This window comes from Tenrec ecaudatus, chromosome 9 (genome assembly GCF_050624435.1).
Source record: "Tenrec ecaudatus isolate mTenEca1 chromosome 9, mTenEca1.hap1, whole genome shotgun sequence".
Taxonomy (NCBI): Eukaryota; Metazoa; Chordata; class Mammalia; order Afrosoricida; family Tenrecidae; genus Tenrec; species Tenrec ecaudatus.
In genome coordinates, this window is record NC_134538.1 from 62,377,797 (window position 1) to 62,395,641 (window position 17,845).

Consider the following 17,845-nt stretch of genomic DNA (forward strand, 5'->3'; position numbering starts at 1 on the left):
GCTGCTATACTAATGTGCTGACTATACTAACACAACTACTCACAATTCTACCTTACCAAAGAAGATGGAATAAAGGCTGACAGAATGAAGCTTACTGGTCCTCACTGCCAAGCAAACGTTCAGGGATCAGGGTAAATAACACTAGTTTGTTCTTCTAGTTAAAACTATAGTCAGAATCCAACCAGACAAAATATCATTCTGCTTAGCTGTCTGAAGCCATCCTTCAACGCATGGCTACCTCACACACAATAGAGCAAATCACTGCTTGGTCCTGTGCCATCATCCCAAGAATGGGTCCACTGTGAGCCATTGGGTTGCCATTGGCTGAATTTCACAAGTAGATCGCCAGGTCTTTCTTCCGTATTAGTCTGGGGCACCACTAAATCCTGTTCTCCATCATAGCAACAAGCAGAGGTGGCTATGCATGAGAAGCATTGTCCAGGATTTGAACCTGGGCCATCCAATTATAAGATGAGAATTCTACCATTGACCCATCAATGCCCCAGATGAAGCATACACGGTTTTAAAAATATAGAAAGTGCCAAGGATTGGAGCCAAGATTGCAGAAATCCTACAGTGCTTGAGGAGTTAAAAAAGAGTGCCTACTTGTTATACTCTGACTCATCTTTGAGGATTATTACCTAAAGATATTGGGGCAATGGGTCTTAGGAGAGCAGGTAACAAGGAGGACCATTTTTTTTGTTTTGTTTTTTAAACATTTTATTAGGGGCTCATACAACTCTTTTCACAATCCATACATATACATATACATACATCAATTGTATAAAGCACATCTGTACATTCTCATCATTTTCAAAGCATTTGCTCTCCACTTAAGCCCTTTGTGTCTGGTCCTCTTTTTTTTCTCCTCCCTCATGAGCCCTTGATAAATTTATAGATTATTATTTTGTCATATCTTGCCCTATCTGGCGTCTCCCTTCACCCCCTTCTCTGTTGTCCGTCTCCTAGGGAGGAGGTCACATGTAGATCCTTGTAATCGGTTCCCCCTTTCCAACCCACTCACCCTCTACTCTCCCAGTATCGCCCCTCACACTCCTTGTCCTGAAGGTATCATCCACCCTGGATCCCCTGTGCCTCCAGATCCTATATGCACCTGTGTACAACCTCTGCTCTATCCAGTCTTGCAAGGTAGAATTCGGATCATGGTAGGACCTTTTTTATTTGCTCTAAAACTCCCACTCAAGCCAAGGACAGAGGGGCTCAGTACTCCACCCACTGCCTTGGTACCACCCAAACTAAGGTCAGCTATTACCTCCCTCTCATGACCAAAGAAGAGAAACTCTCAGTACAAATCCCTCATCTGCTTCACCAGGAAAGGCCCGAGGAGAAGATTAGCAGGGCCCACAATGATCCCGTGCAGTGTGGATGGAGAGTGGTTCCTCTACTCTTTCTACAGAGGAGAGGGAGGTGCCTCCTCCCTCATTTAACTCCTCCCAAATTCAGACAAGGAAAACGATGCAAACCACATATGAGGTTGGAAGTGCTTATTAGTCTCTCTAGGTGAATCACATAAGAGATTGAAGGTGCTTGTTGGTCTCTCTCTCGCGCCGGTTAATGCTTTCTGAAGGTGGAAAATTTGCTGTCAACGTGAAAAGGAACCACTGTGGTGTGTGCCAAAGAACAGGAGCAAGTGACTTCTCCCTCTATCCAAGAGGATTGAAGTTCTCGGGCCATGCAGAGGCCCTGGGCTGCTCTAATGTGGAGTATAAATGTGGGAGGAGTGGGCAAGAACTAGAGATCAGCCAGCCTCGTGGCCAGGTAGGTCCATGCTCCACCGCGATGGATGCCAGGATGTGGATTGTTTGTGTGGTGGACAGGATGTGATGAAGGGGAGCCTTCCCAGGCCACCGACAGCAAACCTCAGAGCTGCTGCTGGTTCTGCTCCAGACCACTACAATAAAATCAAAATCCCCCAAAACTAAAAGGAGTATTTTGCATTCCCAGTGCATGCAGAAGTTACAGTTACACTGGTCCTCTAGTCTATGCAGTAATTCCAGCTAATCAGCATTATGAAAAGATACGAAATACTGTGAGGATTACCGAAATGTGGCACATGCTTCCTTTGATGAAGGGTTGCCACAAACCTAGCAACAGAGCCCACATGGAAGAAGCACACCAGCCAGTGTGATCACAAGGTGCCGAAGGGATCAGGTATAAGCCATCATCAGAACCACCACAACAAATCTCACCATAGCCGTCTCAATGGCTAGCCCCTATTCTGACTTCTAACAACATAGATTTGTTTTGACAACTTTACAACTTTGTGTAAATACAATATATTCAGTTTTGAATTGGGTTTATTTTGTTCAACATTAAGTATCGTAAGCTTGATTTCTTTTTATTGCTGTATATTGTTCCATTGCACAGTACATTAGTTTCCTATGACTGCTGTAAAAAGTACTACAAAGATGATTGGTTTACAAGAACCTAACTGTGTTCTCTCATAGTTCGGGAAGCCAAACTCCTAAAAATAATGCTCCCGGGCCCAAAGCAAGGTGTGGGCAGGGCTGCATTCCCCTGGGAGGCTCTGGGGAAGAGTCTGCTCCTGTCTTTTCAGCTTGACATATGGTAGCCTCGTACAATCGCCACATTCCTGTGCATGTTGCTTTCTCCTCTTCTCCGTGTTAAATCTCTCTGTCTCTTTCTTATAAGGATGTCTAGGTTGCAGTTAGGGTCCATTCAGATAACCTTAGATAAAGTCCCCGTTTTACGACCATAATTTAATCACATTTGCAAAGCCCTTACCATTTTCTAAAGAATAAGACCTGATAACTTTGGGGACCATATTTTTTTAGCCTAAGAAGACTTCAGGGGCTATTTTTGGTTTAAAGTTTAAAGTTATCTCAGGGCAATCTGCATTTTACCAAGTCTCCATAGGGATTCTATAAAAAAATTGAAATCCTGTTCCACATTTTCTCTCTTTTGACCAGGATCCTTCTATAGAATCTTTGATCAAAATGAGACAATAATTCATTAAACAGCAGCCAAATAGCACTAACTATCATGAGGCTACATTAAAATTTAGATGGGCTTAATATCCAATAGCAATCAAAAAGTTAAGTATAAAATAACTCTTACTTTGGGCATATTTATTATATACTAAAACCCATGCCCTTTCTATTGAGCTGATTACAATTCATAGGCATTTCACTGGGTTTCCAGGATGTATTTTCTACAGACGCCGACTGTCACGTCTTTCTCCTAAGGGGCGAGCAGTGGATTTAAACCACTCCGTTAGGGGTGAGCATCCGGAAGCTTAAGCACTGGTGGTTACACGTTGCACTGAAACCGCAGTGCCGGCAGGTGTAACCACCGGCAGCTCCACAAGAGAAAGACAAGGCTTTCTGCTCCGGCACAGTCTGGAATAGCCAACGATGACAGATGCAGTTAGAGGAAAATGTAGCCCAATCTTATTGCCTACCTTTTGACACATTTTAAAGTTAGTTTGGTTTTTAATATTTTTTGCTTTCTTTTCCATTGAGGGTTTTCTCTGGTTTATCATTGCTTGGAATAGGGTGGGGAGGCTGGGGGTAGGTAGGGTGCTAACACAATAAACACACAAAAGAAGATAATGTTCTGAAATTGATTGTGGTGGCGATTGCTTAACTCTTCTTAATAGAATTGAATTATTAAAGTGCATAATATTTTAATAACATGCCAATAAATTAGGGTGGTTTTTTTTAAAAGTTACAGTCTTAGAAAGGCTCAGGGGTAGCTCTAGTCTGTCCTATTGGGTTGCTATGAAACAAAATTGACTCAATGACACTGAGTTTTATTTGTTTGGTTTGATTTTTGGTACGCTGGGGCTCCACAGCAGCCTGACCTGAAATGTGCATATTTTATCTCATTTCATTACTGTTTTCATTAATGAGAGGGAGCCCTGCTGGTGTAAGGGCTACCCCGGGGGTGGCCAGCCCAAGATTCACAGCTCAAAGCCCCCAACCATTCTTCAGGGAAAGATAAGACTCGCAGAAAGAGTTACAGCCTCAAACTGGGCTGCAAGCAAGTGTGTTTAAGAAAGCTGATGGTGCCCGGCTATCAAAAGATATAATGTCTGGGGTCGCAAAGGCTTGAAAATAAATAAGTGGCCATCTAGCATAGCAGCAACAAAGCCCACATGGAAGAAGCACACCAACCTGTGTGATCATGAGGTGTCAATAGAATCAGGTAACACACATCAAAAGACCAAAAACAAATAAACAAACAAACAAACAAAAAACATATTGTTGAGAACGAGGGGGGTTGGAGCAGAGACTCCAAACCCATCTGTAGACAATAGGACATCCCTCATAGAAGGGCCACAAGGAAGGAATGAGCCAACCAGGGTGCAGTACAGCACTGATGAAACACACAACATTCCTCTGGTTCCTTGAGGCTTCCTTACCTCCCTCTCTCATGACCCCAGTGCTGCCTTTCAGTTCTGGCTAGACCCGAACATGGACACTGGTACAGAAAAAAGGTCACAGCACACGGAATCCAGGTGAGATAAACCCCTCACCTGGAACAGAAATGGGAATAGTGGTACCAGGAGGGTAGGACGAAGGTGGGAGAGGAGGGGAGGAAGGGTGAACAGATTGCAATGATCTAAGTACAACCCCACTCCCTCCCTGACCAAGGGGGACAAACTACAGCACCACGGTTGAAGAGAGATAGCGGTTAGTGTAAGATATAAAATTAATATTAATTTATTATTAATTTATTATGAGGGGGAGAAAGGGGAGGGAGGGAAAAGAGGAACTGAGACCAAAGGCTCAAATATAAAGTAAATGTTTAGAAAATGATTATGACAACATATGTACAACTACAAATAGGCTTGATATAATTGATGTATGGATTGTTTTAAGAACTGTAAGAGCCTCCAATAAAATGATCTTTAAATAAAATATACACGGTCTCAAAAAAGAGGAGCAGTTGTATTCTGTCCTATAGGACTGTTATAAATCATAATCAACTCAATGGCAGTGAGTTTGTAATTTGCAATTACAAAACTGAGGCAGAGAGAATCTGTTGAAATGCCACTCCCAAAGCAGTTTACATTGCTAGTAACAACACTTGTATTGAGACCAGGCAGTCTGGCTCCAAACAGAACTTGTGTGTGTGTGTAATATGTATCTTAAAAAATTGGTGGTTTCAATAATCTTCATATGTACAGCTTAGTGGCAACCACTTCATTCACTGTATTGCTCTACCATCACCTTTTTCAGGTCCCAGATTTTTCCATCACCTTTCACAGAAGCTCAGTATTCCCTAAGCATGTGCTGTACTTGTCCGTTCTGCCCACCACTGGGAACCACTAATACACTCTGCAGACCCACAGGCTTTGTTGCTGCACTTGACTTCTACTGGAGTCACTATATTTTATTTTTTTATTTATTTATTTATTTAGATAGATAGATAGATAAACAGACAAAAGATGGAGACTCTAAACATGCCTACAACCATGGGCTCGAACAGAACAACAGATGAAAATTTGTGCAGGACTGGGTCAGGTGTCGTTCTGTTATAGATAGGGCAACTGTGAATCAGACCTGACATGACAACATCTAACAACGAGATCAGCTGCGACGCTGACGTTAGAGCTGAGAAAGACCGAGAGGTTGACATAGTGAGGTACCTGTCCCAGGATGCTGAAACACCAGTGTGCTGAGTGAAGTTCGTAAGGCAAATACCTCAAGAATTGGAGCAAAATCAAACAAGGCTCAATCTTTCTGTCTTCCTAATCATGCATTTTAGGGCCCCTGGCTGGCACATATGTTTCAGCCCTGGACTCCTAACCAAAGTGTTCAGGATTCAAATGGCCCTGGTGATCTGCTTTAGAAAGAATAAAGCCTTAAAGCCCAGTGGAGAACTTCTCCTCTGACACAGAAGGGTGGCGTTGGGTCAGAATCATCTTGGTGACCTTGACCACAACAAGACAATCATGTGTGGTAGATAGCATTTTAAGGTAGTCCATTTAAGGTTGATGCTACTTGGCTGCTTTTTTGTGTTTTTTGTGTGCCTATTTCAAGTTCCTATTATCGTCTGGAAATTTGTCTAAGGTTGTAGGTTGTCATGGTGATGGGAAAAGACACATCTTTCTCCCTGCTAACTCCCTGAGAGACCTTCTACTAACAAGACACAGGGTGCTACAAAAGCTGGAGAAGCCACAAGAACTTTCCCCTGATTCAACCAGCCCTCTGGAGCCGGAGAAGCCATATAGAGAGACCCCTGTCAGTGCTGAGATGCATACAAAGCCGTTGGGTCCACAAGACTTCCAACCCACTGACCTGTGATTCTCCTGCATTTGGCATCATTGCATGCATTTTGTGAGTCTGAAAAGGACTTTATAGATTCGTATCAGACATATGGGCTAATATTGGACTTTATCTAAACTGGGTTAGGATGTTTTCTCATAATGCAATTGCTCTTGTATATAAATCTCTTTTTTTTTTTTCAGGGGAGAGCGCGAACGCAGTCCCCTGCTACCACAAATTATGCAGTCAAGTTTCCCACATTTGGGGAAATCGCAGGGTCAGCACATCCGGAGTACAATGGGTGAGCCTTGCCCTGGGAAAACCACCTTCGTGACCACGGTCTCTCCCCTGCCAGGTAAGTATTAAATCTCTTTCTTATATACATGTGTCTCTAAGAATTTGTTTTTCTAGTCTACCCAGACTAACACAGTTAGTAAACTTTCATATTAAGAACCACAACATAATTTAAAAATATTCCAGCACTGAAAAGGATCATTGACGTGTTTTAAAAGCTCTAGTTGATTAGACTTTGAGAATACTGCCAACAATTTTAAAAGAAAAGTTTATTTCTTACATGACCCAGCCATTTAAAGGAAGAAAATAAGCAACCGAATTACTTCTGGTATAATTCTCCCCCCTCCCCCATTCTTCAATAGTTTGTTTCGGGCCTTTTGTTGTTGTTGGGATTTAATACATATATTGTTCCATATTTCAAACAGGTCAAGTGGAATTGTACAATTGCTACCACAATCAGTTTCCAACCACTCTTTTTCTACATGGACTCATTGACATCGTCTCCCCTTTACCCACCTGAACCCCACTCTCTCTGGAGTAAAGATCTGCAGATCCCATTTAAACCTACAGGCTCTGTTTCCAGTTATGTTGGTGATTCATCACCCACCTGGGTTCATTTTCCAGCCCTCTGAAAAATGGCCCCTCAAGGAGGCAATATTGCCATTCTGTCAGGGTTCCAGGGGGACCCCTGCTGACTGGTCTTCACTAGTGACATGAATTCTGAGTGTGTAAAAGTTTTACTAAAGGGAATAATAAAAGATCACAAAAACAGACACTCTACTGAGAATAATGTCCATGGTATTCAGACTACCAGACCAATGATACACATCTCTATCATCATATCAGTCTTGCCAATTCTTTCCCCAAGATGAAAAGGACCCCAAAGAGGTGTATGCTGAGACGTCATCATTCTAAGACTCAGGCCCTTTGAAGGACTATAATATTAGTTCCCATTACTAATGGGACCCCAACTGACATCACTCAGAAGAGGGGACCCGATGATTTGAAAAGCCCACCTGAGATACTTCCTCCACTTTGCTTCCCCTCGCCAGATCCTCCCTTCCATTTCCTTTTTCTTTCTTAATTTTGTGCAATGCATACATTTTAAATAAAGTAGAATTTCTGTAAAATAAGATTTCTATTCAGATTCAAAGATGTGAAAGTCAAAAAGCAGCAAAATGAAAGGTTGAAATGGCATTCCAAAGAGAGTATAAGCATGAATGTTTTATCAGAACTTTGTGCAAGGTTCAGAAAGAGTACAGGGGTATCTTTGATTGTTGACATTACACATGTTCTATAAGACTCATTTATCAAGAATTCACATTGGAAAGGGTACTCAACCTTAGCCATAGTTTCTTGTGTTCCAGAGCAGATCACTGCAGAATGATGCAGAAGAAGTTATTGCTGTCTAAAATGCAATCACTGGTCACATACTCTAAGAAACAGAAGCAGGAACTTAGGCCAAATGGAATCTGACTCAGCCTGGTCTCAGGCTTTGAATTATGTAAAGTACTTCAGTTTTAGGGTGCTCTTATGCAGATACAATTTTATTCTTTAATTGTTATAACCCTAAAGGTAACATTTCAGGAGCCCTGCTGGTGTAGTGGTTATGAGTTGGGCTGCGACCCATGAGGTTGGCAGTTCAAAACCAACCTCTGAGGGAGAAAGACTGGACTTTCTACTCCGGTAAACAGTTAACACCCTCGGAAATCCACAGAGGGTCACTGTGAGTCAACATTGACTTGATGGCAGTGAGTTTATAGGTACAATTTAAGTCAAGAGATCATCCAAGAAAGGAGAATAAAGAAAAATACATCTTTGTACGGTTTGGGTTAAAAAAAATCTCATTATAGAAAAAGTTTCTCAAACAAAATAAGAATCTAGGTTAGCAACGAAGCAACAATTATATCTTGTTGTTGTTGTGAAGATGTCTTCTATTCTTTTAAAAATTATTTTATTGGGGCTCATACAACTCTTATCACAATCCATACATACGTCAATTGTATAAAGCACACTTATACAGTTGTTGCCCTCATCATTCTCAAAACACTCGCTTTCCAATTGGGCATCTGGAATCAGCTCCTCATTTTTTTTCTTTTTTCCCCCTCCCTCATGAACCCTTGATAATTTATAAATTATTATTTTATCATATCTGACACTGCCCAACGTCTCCCTTCACCCACTTTTCTGCTGTCCATCCTGCAGGGAGGAAGTTATATGTAGATCCTTGTAATCAGTTCCCCCTAACCCCTCTTCCCCGCCCCCATATCACCACTCTCACCACTGGTCCTGAGGGGTTCATCTGTCCTGGATTCCCTGTGTTTCCAGCTCCTTTCTGCACCATTGTACGTACTCAGGTCTAACCAGGTTTGTAAGGTAGAATTGGGATGATAGTGGGGGCGGGGGGAGGGGGGATAGAGGGAGCATTTAAGAACTAGAGGAAAGTTGTATGTTTCATCGATGCTACACTGCACCCTGAGTGACTCATGTCCTCCCTACTACCCCTCTGGAAGGGATGTCCAGTTGTCTACAGATGGGCATTGGGTCCCCATCACGCACTCCTCCTCATTCACAATGATATGATTTTTTGGTTCTTTGGTGCTTGATACCTGGTCCCTGCGACCCCTTATGATCACACAGGCTGGTGTGCTTCTTCCATGTGGACTTTGTTGCTTCTGGGCTATATGGCTGCTTGCTTACCTTCAAGTCTTTAAGACCCCAGACGCTATATCTCTCGATAGCCAGGCACCATCAGCCTTCTTCATCACCCTTACTTATGCACACATTTGTCTTCAGGGTTTATATGGGGAAGGTGAGCACACAATGATGGTTTTTATTCTTTGGTGTCTGCTACCTGATCCTTTCAACACCTCGTGATCACACAGGCTGGTGTTCTTCTTACCTGTGGGCTTTGTTGCTTCCAAGCTAGATGGCCACTTGTTTACCTTCAAGCCTTTAAGACTTCAGACGCTTTATCTTTTGATAGCCAGGCACCATCAGCTTTCTTCACCACATTTGCTTATGCACACGTTTGTCTTCAGCGATTGTGTTGGGAAGGTGGGTATCATGGAATGACTGTTCAGTTGATCAAAGTGTTCTTGTATTGAGGGAGTACGTGAATGGAGGCCCAATGTCCATCTGCTACCTTAATACTAAACCTATACATATATGCACATAGATCTATTTCTACCATAATCATAAATATATTTATATATATACATGCCTGTATTTAGGCTTCTATGTATGCCCTTTGCCTCCTACTTCTTTCCTCTATTTCCTTTTTCTTTCTTCTTGTCCCACTACCATGCTCAGCCTTCATTTTGGGTTTCAGTAATTCCTCTCGGTTACATTGCCCTTGATCATTCCCTATCAGTCCTCACACCGTCCCCCCTTGCCACTGGTTTTGAATCACTCATTGTTTCTTTGTCCCTGGGTTGGTTAGCACCTCTTCCCTTCCCCCACATCCCACTCTCCCATGTCCCCCGGGACCATTGGTCCCATTGTTTTCTTCTCCACGTTGTTTATCCAGCCTATCTTATCTAGATGGACCTGCAGAGATAATAATCTGCCCATAAAATTGCAGATGGCCTCGGCAGCACCAAACAAAGTGGCACATAAGAACAAGGTGATGACGAACATGCCTTCTATGCTAACTGAAGCTCTATCCAGCAGAAGTTCTCCCAAACACAACTCAGCAGCATGAATTCCCCCCTTCCAGAGACAAAACATTACAATCATTTGTGTTCAGGTATCCCTTTCCATACGTATGACTACACAGCATCATACTGATTGAAATCAAGCATTGAGAACAATGGAGAAGGGAAGAGCTAGACAAATCAGTTTTATACACCATGATCCTGCCGAGTAGGTAAAGACATGAAGGGAGACCAAAGTATGTGAATGCAACCTAGAGCTAAGTCAAGACGAAAGTCCCAGGGAGGTTGACTAATGATGTACTCCATGCATCCCTGAACAGCACCTGTGTTCAATGGACAGAGAATGACATGGTGAATCATTTTAATTTTAACAATGAAATTCCTGTTAAATAGGAAAATTCATCCCAGGCATCAGCCTCTGACTTTAAAGCTTTGTTTTAAATGCTGAAACCAAAAATTAACCATAAAAATGTCTGACCCAAACTGCTCTGTGACAACATTGAATTTGTCTTATCTCATGAGAAAACAACAGTGTCACACTATCACCTCCTACACTAAATCTCAAATGGCTGTAGAGGGTTGGAGAGCCAAATTATCAGCAATCAGGTAAGAAGTAGCCAGCTCTCAGTGCCTCCCGGCAGTGAGGGAAGCAACGATGACTAGTAGATTTGCTAGTTGTTACCTCTCCAACCAAGAAGCCGGAGAGTGTGGGTGAAAGAGACACCGGAGTCTTGCATCTACAAGGAAACGGTAGCCAAGTGGACCGAACATACTTACCTGTGTATCTCAAATTTTCCAGTGGGAAAATCAGGAAGCAGACCCCAAGCCATGATCTGCAAATTCTCAGCTTGCTGGAACTCAATTGTTCTGTCCCTAGTGTTTGGAAAGCTCCCGCCCAATAATCAGTAAGGATAATTTACACCTGGGCCAGCCAACAGCAGAACAACTCCTTCCATGCTGCTGATTGGAGGGAGGTGGGCATCCCTCTTGGCTTCCCCACACGCCTCAGGTGAATGGGGCGGTGACTGGGCCAGATCTGGTACATCCCATGACTATGTGTACCTCTTCCTTTTAATACTGAAGGCAATGAGGACAGCCTGAGAGAAAAGTGGGAGGGGCAGGAATGCAACGCAACACAGGGGCCATGATGGGGACTGAAACATCTTGCAGTCCCCATCCTGGTTCATCAGTACCCAAACCGTCTTGCACTTGAGAGAGCAGAGGCTGGGATCACCCACATGCCTCCAGCACTGGGATCTCACAGAGGCTTTGACTTCCTGGCTTGTCCTGGATGAAGGAGAAGTGAATTTATTTAAGGTGGCTCTTCTAGCCAAAGTCTGGAACTCCCACCCAATGACCTTTCCTTACATGGGTCTGGTAAGACTGTGGGGAAGAGGGTAGTAGGATTCACCTGTGAATAATTGTGAACCCAATTTTCTGGAGCCTCGTCCTGCTATGTATAAAAGGAGCCTGCTGAGAAGCAGGAGGAAAGATCTCATGACCAGTAAGAGCCAGGAGTGGAGAGCATCTTCTGGCCTGATCCCTGCACAGTATGCTTCCTGGATTCAGATTACAGTTATATATCTGAAGTTGTATATCTCTGCAATAGAAGCAGAAATTGGAACATGGAACAGAGTGATGGGCTTCCCAGCCCACAGAGCAAGTTATGATTAGTGCTTTTGTGCAGGAGAATAGCCTGGGGAGTGGGGTGCCTCTGGGCACTTAATTGGGGAGGTTGGACTTGCTGACCACAGAAGTGGAGCTGACTACCTTCTGGCTGAGGTTTACTGGAGAAGGTGCCTTAATTCAGGAACCTGGGTGTGCTGACCCAGGGAACTTGAGCTCAAGGCCCTGAGCAGTTAGTAAGACTTGAAACTGTGACATGTCCTGGAACAAAAATACCCTGAGCATTTCTCACTGGTCTTACAGCTTAACAACTCCTTAAAAACACTCTAATCATGAATTTTGCCTGTGAGTTCTGTGTAGCCATTGCAATGGATATTAGAAACCAGTGGAGTAAAATTGTGGATATTAACTAGAACATTATGTTAGCTAGCCAAGACAGGGACAGGGGGGTGTCCCTCCCAGGCCTGCTCAGGCCCTCATAGAGGAGGTTGGGAAGGAAGCAAAAGAGTATTAAGCACTTACAAAGACATGAACTGGGCATGCTCCAATTCAGCCCAAGCCAGATGACATCACCCCTGGGCAACCCAAACTAGGCCCAGGTTTATGACCCCACCCAGGTGGGCTTAATTCAGCCAACGGGGCCAACTAATACCTTCCACCACACCTCCACGTCTAGATGTTTAAAAATACCGTGGTGGCGGGAAGGTGTTCTCTTGGACCCCCGCTCCTGGTCATTAGTAGTTTTGAGAGGATTCTCTCCTCTCTTCTCTCTCTCTCTCTCTCTCTCTCTCTCTCTCTCTCTCTCTCTCTCTCTCTCTCTCAAATCATTTTATTGGGGGCTTGTACAACTCTTATCACAATCCATACATGCATCCATTGTATCAAGCACATTTGTACATATGTTGCCATCGTTGTTTTCAAAGCATCTTTTTTCTACTTGAGCCCTTGGCATCAGCTCCTCTCTTTGTTGCTTCTGGGCTCAGGTCCCCACGTATGAGTGACTGTGTACAGTGGTGGGCCTTCAACCAGAAATATTCCCCTGAAGTCACCTTAAAACTGAGCAATAATTTAGCTTAAGCAGTGAAAAGAGACCTGCCGTGCACCTTGCCCTCTGTAAAACCCTGTCTGTCTATGACACTGGCGGCTGGAAAGAGTGGGCAGGAGCTTTAGAGAACCATGGGTCTGTGTCCCAAGGAGGAGGACGAAGAACTCAGGTTGAGAATGACTGCACAAATCAAAGAATGTGATCGATATCACTAAATTATGCATGTAGGAACCTTGAGTTGGTGCATGTTGCTTGTGCTGCCTGTATTCTCAACAGCACCAAAGCAAATAAAACTTAGAAGAAAATGTGTCACACACACACATACAAACACCCAATACAGAAATAGCAGCAGCTTCTGCCCAGCTACCACTTAAGCAAAACTACCCATGCACCAAATCATAGCACCTTCTGATGCCAGGCAGGGGGTTTCATGAAAGGGCACAGAGGCGGAGGGGTTTCCTCCAGTTATAGGCTCTGACTGTGACAGGCCATGGGGACAGTCACTGGAGCAACATGACAATCCCCTTCTCTCACTAATATTTCTAAAGTCGGGGAGGGCTTGCCCTCTTCTACCACTGCCCACAACTGGACCGATCTGTCATTTCAAAGCAGATTTTAGGGAATGACGAAAACAAACAAACAAATAAAAACCTCACTTCCATCGAGTCGATGTAGACTTGCAGCAACCCTCTAGGGCCGAGTGGAACCACCCCTGCCAGTTTCCATACCTGAAACTCTTCACTGGAGGTGAAAGCACCATCTTCCCCCCACAGCTGGTGGCTTTGAACTGCTGACCATGTAAGTAGCTCAAAGCCCAACATGTAACCAGTAAGTTGCCAGGGCGCCACAGGGTATGAAAGGCCCAGGGCAAATATATTTTTCAGGACTGTCATGACAAACTATTTGAATCACTGCAGGTGAGAGCATCTGACCACGTTTGCAGCCGAATCTCTCACTGCCCAGTGAAAGTAACACCATCCCGGCCAGTCGGAACTCAGGCCTCTGAAAAAGGTCTTTAGCACCCAAGTTCAGTCACAGGGTTCCAGGAAAAGTCCCACTGGTGCCAGTCTCGGAGCGCGTGGGGCGTTCAATCTGCACACTGTGTGTTTGTGGTTGGGAGAATTCAGTACAAGGCAGGCTTGAAGAGGAAGGGAAGAGGGAGACAGGGCTAGGATGGGGCACCCCACACGGATGGCACTGCCAGCCTTGGCCTGTCGCAGACACAAGAGAGGACTTTCGGAAACTCTGAAGGAGGGGCCAGTGTGATGCTATCTCAGCGGTGTTTTCCTTTCTCCCTTTTCAATGCGCTTTCTCTACCCATGCGGCTTATGTCAGAGCACGTTTGCGTGGTACCACCCAATGCCCCCCTCCCCCCAAGCCTTTCAGCCAGTAATCAATAACTCATCAATGTAGCAACATGCTGCTCACTCATCTTGAGGTTATTCTACATTGCTTAGGGCAAGCTAGACCATCGTTTGCTCTGTGTATGATGTAGCACGTTGGATCATCATTGCTTGCTACCTAGATATTGGCACCTATCTCTTAGATAACTTTTTGTTTGGGATAACAGCTTTATTAGCATTTTATAATTCAAACATCATACAATGCACCCTTGTACAGTATATAACTCAGTTTTTAGATATGTTCATCTGAGACAGCTTTCATTACCTCAAAAAGGAAGTTCATATTCTTGAGCTATCACCTCTCTGGTTCCTGAATCCTCCCAGACTTGAGCAACCACTAACTTACTTTCTGCCTCTAAAGATTTCCCTACGCTACACTTTTCTATGAGTGGAATCATGTGAAACATGGCATTTTGTGACTGGCTTCTTCAGTTGGCATCATCTTTTCAAAATTCATCAATGTTGTAGCCTGTACCACTCTTTCATTCATTCAAAAAATTTGTTGTAGGAAAAATATGTAAGTATAATCTGTGATATTATAATGTTTGCATATGTAATAAAACACTTGCCATTTCAACCACTGTTACATGTACAATTCAGTGATATTAATAATACTCACCGGGTTATGAGCATTACCACCATCCATTCTCAACTTTTTTCCTCATTCATAACAGACTCAAGGAGTTATGGCAACAAAGTGGGTTAGGCGCTGGGCTTCTAACTGAAAGGCTGACAGGTCACCAGCCGCAACACAGGAGACAGAGAAGGTACTCTGCTTCCATAGAGATTGACAGCGCAGAAATCAAGAGGCCAGTTCTACTCTGTCCTCCAGGGTCCCCATGAGTTGGAATGAGCTCAACTTCAGTAGATTTGGGTTGTCTTATAACAGAGAGTCTGTGTCCTTTCAGCAATAATATCTCCTTTCCTTCTCCCACTCACTCCTCATAGTCTCGAATAAACTTTGGTCTTTATGCATTTGCTTATTCTAGGTATTTCTTATAAGTGGGGTCCAACCATAATTACCTTTTTGTGTCTGACTTCACTTAGTAGAACGTTGTCATGCTGTATAGTATATGTCAGCAAGGTTACGTGTCAATATTCATTTATTTTTATGGCTGAACATTATTCTACTATAGATACATGTCATCAGGAGCTCTACCCAGGTGCCGAAGGATTGATGTACTCTCCTGCTAACGTTGAACCACCAGCAGCTCTACAGGAGAAAGAATGTGCCTGTCTGCATCCACAAAAGGGTGCCAGCCTCGGAGACCTTGCAGAGCAGTTATGGTTTGTCCTACGGCTCTGCTATGTGTCAGAAGCAACCTGAGGGCAATGGGTTAAATTGACATACCCTAGTTTGCGGATTCATTCTCCCCTTGATGGACATTCAGATTGTCTCCATTTGTGGCTATTGTGAATCATGGGACTATAAATATTTGTATACAATATTTTCTTTGGACATCAGTGATCAAGTCTTTTGGGTAGGTAGCTAGGATTGGAATTCTCAAAACAATTTTTATATTGCATCTCTCAGGAATCTCATTGGAACTTTTAAAAAAAACAGAACAATTCATGGCCTACAATGATAGGACAGTTCCTTAGGTGAGTAGGTGAGGGAAACCCACTTCATTTTTTAAAAAGCCAAATATGAAAAGAATGTGAGAATCACGACAGGGAAAGAAAAACCGGAACTGCTGCCTTCAATTACTCTTCCTCAAGATCCGATCGCTGTTGGTACTCTCACCAGTTTCCATCGCTGTCTGCATGGGGACCCCAGAATGCACAAAGCTCTTTCCCTCTAATCCTCTGTGTCTAGTCAGCTCATTTCCTATGATGTGAGTGATGGAAGTCTGAAATTGCTAAAACAAACTTTACTGCCAGGAGGTGAAGACAACCCAAGGGTGAATCCAGATGTGAAGGAGTCAACAAAATGTGATATATCACCAGTGGCTACGGAGTTGTTTCTGACTCGTGGGGATACCATGTCTGTCAGAACAGTATTATGCTCCACAGGGTTTTCAGAGGCTGAGTTTTCAGAAGTACATTGAAAGACTATCCTTCCTAGGAGCTTCTGGGAGGACTTCAACCTCCCACGCTGGGCACTTCCAGGGACTCTGTGAGATGTACATACAATGAAGTGTTATTCAGCCATACACAGAAATGAAGTTCTGACACATGCTACAACGTGGGTGAACCTAGAAATGAGTATGCTTAATGAAATAAATCAGGCACTAAAAGACTGATATTATATGACCCAATGTACCAATGTATATGAATGATTTAGAAGGGCAAATGGATAATTATAATGATTAGTGGCAACCTTGAGCTGAAAAGAGTGGGAGATTTGCAGTTACTGCTTAGTGCAGTGGTTCTCAACCCGTGGGTCGTGACCCTTTGGGGGGGTGTCAAAGGACTCTTTCATAGGGGTTGCCCGCTTCATAACTAAGATAGTTAAAGATTATTGTGCCAAACTGGCCAATAAACACATGTTGAGTTAATTGAAAGACAGCCTCGCTTTTCTAGTTCTCGGGTCTCTTGCTCTCCGATGGTCGGATCAGGGTGCAGCTGCTTTTGCCAGTTCAACCTGCTTCAACTGCAAGGCCCGCTTCCTTTAAGACATCCCCAAGGAGAAGCCATACGGACCTACCTTGATGCAGCCCTGGGTGCTGGAACAGCCATGTGGAGACCCTTGTCAACGCTGAGATGCTTACACGTTCACTGATTTGGCTTTCCTCCTGCAATTGGCATCATTGTGTGTGTTTTATGAGGTGGAGGAGGATTTTGTGGATTGGTGTCAGACTTATGGGCTAGTGTTGGACTTGTGGGCTTGGGCAGCACTGGGTTGGGATGTTTTCTTGATGTGCACTTAACCTTTATATAAAACTCTCTCTTATACTTACGAGTTGCTATGAATTTTTTTCTCTAACACAATAACAGTAGCAAAATTACAGTTATGAATTAGTAATGAAAATAATTTTATGGTTCCGGGGTGACTACAACATGAGGAACTGTATTAAAGGGTCGTAGCATTAGGAAGGTTGAGAACCACTGGCTTAATGGAAACAAGAGTTTCTGTTGGAGATGTGAAAAAATTTTTAATTAAATAGTGGTGATGGTGGCACACACACACACACACACACACACACACACACAAATGCAAGTCTTTAATAAAAGCTTGAAAGAAAAAGAGAAGAGGGAGGTCAGGGAGCATGTGCACCGAGGAGCCCTCGTGGCATGGTGGTTGAGTGCTAAGCTGCTAAACAAAAGATGAGTTCGAACCCACCAGTCACCCCAAGGAAAAAAAGTGTGACGATTGACTTCCATAAAGATTAGAGCTAAATACTAATAATTTATTATTATTGTTAAATAATAAATTTGTTAAAGATTGGACCCTTTAAAACCCTATGCAGTGGTTCTACTCTGTCTTATAAAGTTGTTATGATTGGAATCAACTCAATGACTCACAACCACCACAACCACATGGGCATCAGAGCACTGGCGGTTCAGGGGTAAGGCTCTTGCCTTTCTTGGGGAAGACCCAGGTATGCCTCATGTCCAGCCACCATC

The 17,845-nt window shown here is 43.5% G+C and overlaps 1 non-coding gene across 1 annotated transcript; it reads right to left on the reverse strand.

Moving 5' to 3' along the window:
• Positions 1–6,454: 6,454 nt before the first annotated feature.
• LOC142457637 (U1 spliceosomal RNA) lies at positions 6,455–6,617 on the reverse strand. Its single transcript, XR_012786337.1, has one exon. It is a non-coding gene; the product is annotated as a U1 spliceosomal RNA (small nuclear RNA).
• Between the last annotated feature and the right edge of the window lie 11,228 nt (positions 6,618–17,845).